Source organism: Myotis davidii, unplaced genomic scaffold, assembly GCF_000327345.1.
Source record: "Myotis davidii unplaced genomic scaffold, ASM32734v1 scaffold211, whole genome shotgun sequence".
Lineage (NCBI taxonomy): Eukaryota > Metazoa > Chordata > Mammalia > Chiroptera > Vespertilionidae > Myotis > Myotis davidii.
Window position 1 is genome coordinate 170,743 of NW_006282523.1, and position 2,408 is coordinate 173,150.

Sequence of the window (2,408 nt, forward strand, 5' to 3'; positions counted from 1 at the left end):
AGGCGAACCCTGCTCCCCCTCCGGTGGCGGAGCTGGGCTCTGACCCCCGCCCCCTGCCCGGGAGCCTCCGGCCGGGCCAGTTCCCTGGTGGCTGTGCCGGGCCCTGGAGCGCAGCGCCTCTGACCGCCCGGCCCCAGCGCTTCCGTTGTCTCCAATGTGCCCCCCCACACCCGCTTTCCCGGTCGGGGATCTCTTCCCCGATGTGGAGTGCGAGCCGCGGGAGGGGTGTGGTCCCCCCTGTGCGTGTGCTGGGCCCGCATCTCTGCAGCTTCTGCACTTGGGTGGGCATCGCCCCAGAGCGCCCCCCGCGGACCCTGCTCCAAGCTCTCATTTCCTTCGTTTCTTTTCTTTTTTAAAAAATACATTTTTATTGATTTCAGAGAGGAAGGGAGAGGGAGAGAGAGGTAGAAACATCAACGATGAGAGAGAATCGCTGATGGGCTGCCTCCTGCACGCCCCCCACTGGGGATGGAGCCTGCAGCCGGGCCTGTGCCCTGACCAGGAATCGAACTGCGAGAACTGCGACCTCCTGGTTCTTAGGTCAACACTCAACCACTGAGCCGTGGGGGCGGGGGCTGAGGCCCCTCGTTCCTGAGTTTTCATCATCAGGAAGGGCCGGTCAGGTGTCTGGTAGGGTCAGGTGGAGCTGGGACACTTTGACAAAAATAAATGCTGAGTCTCTATTTCCCACTCCCAAACCCTGGTATCTTGGGAGTAGGGGGTGTATTTTATATGCTAATGAGATGAGGGGCGGCTTGGAGCTGGTTCCCATTTCCATCCCCGACTCTGGGAGCCGAGAGGGAGTCGTCACCAGTGCCAGGGATCTAACCAGCCCTGCCCACCTAGTGACACCCGGAACTCCCCGGCGTCTGGCAGGCTGGTGACCACATTTTGATGCCGGGCGGGTGGCTGGCTGGAGCGGGCGTGGAAGCTCCGTGCCCCTTCCCATGCCTCACCACTGGCCGTTCCTAGTTGTATCCTTGATACGTTAACGTAAAAACACGCAAACCTGTAAAGAATTTTTGTGCTTTCATCTGAGCCAAACGGTCGACAGTTGCCAGGAAACAGGATCTCATCGGGTTGGGATAGTGCTGGGGAGAATGGAGGTTTCTCACCTATTTTTACACATTACAACCCCAGGAGGCGCTGTAGGGGCCTACAGAAATCCATGGTGATGGATTAGGGAGGCGGGAGAGGGCAAAGGGGGCGGGGAACCTCTGGGATTGGATAAGAAGTAAAATGATGGGCACACTCTTCTTTTACTTACTAGTATGTGGGTATGGGATGGTTAATAGTTACCGATTAACATGATAACAGGAACAGTGAAGGAATTCATGGTCTCCTGTCCTGGTGCCCGGGGCATTTGGTGGTGCCCTGAGGGCCTGGAAAAAAAGGAAGTTACAAGTTACCCTGACATTTTACCGTAGATGTTACCGTAGATGCTAAAAGACAGAAAGGTAGCCCTAGCCGGTTTGGCTCAGTGGATAGAGCGTCGGCCTGCGGACTCAAGGGTCCCAGGTTCGATTCCGGTTGAGGGCATGTACCTGGATTGCGGGCACATCCCCAGTGGGGCGTGTGCAGGAGGCAGCTGATCGATGTTTCTCTCTCATCGATGTTTCTAACTCTCTATCCCTCTCCCTTCCTCTCTGTAAAAAATCAATAAAAATAAAAAAGATAGTAAGGTAAAGGTTGACCTTGTCAGAGAAGATACCGGCCTAAGAGGTGACCACCCACCACAACTGCTTTTAGTTCAAGTTTGATTTCAGACCATCCCTGTGGTGACTTTAGGTCTCTGAGTTTGCAAGACCGCCATGCAGGCCTCCCCTGTGCTTGTCAGGGTAGCACGTGGCCCCTTTTGTCCACAACGAGCAGGTCTGCAGGAGGGGACAGAGGGCAGGGGTACCCCCTACGGGCACCCCACTCCCATCCATTGGTCACAACTGAATACCCTTGGTGTTTATGCCCAAGCAGGCTTAGCCGTCTGCTGGTGGAACTTGCTGCTTCCACCTGACCCCCATCATGTGGGTCTTTTTTGTCATTAAATCCTTTCTGCAGACCTCAAGGTGGTTCACGGGTAACGTTTCACAGTTTCCGGCAGCCCCCCCCCCCAAGACCTCACCTCCGCCTGGCCCGGCCCGCCCGCCTGCACAAGTTCATGTCTGCACAGGCTGCTTGGGGAGCCCCGAGGCCCCAGCTGCTCACTTCCCTGTTGAGCCTGGTTCCTCTCTTCACAGGCCTCCCGGACCCATCCCCACAGGCAAGAGGCCATGGGCGCTCAGTGGCCGCCCCGCGCCCGCCCCCTGCTGGGCACCTGCGCCCTCCTCTCCTTGGCCGCCGCCGCCCTCCTGGGGCACATCCTGCTCCACCAGTTGGCAGTGGTTCCCCAAGGGCTGTGTGGCTGCGCCCAG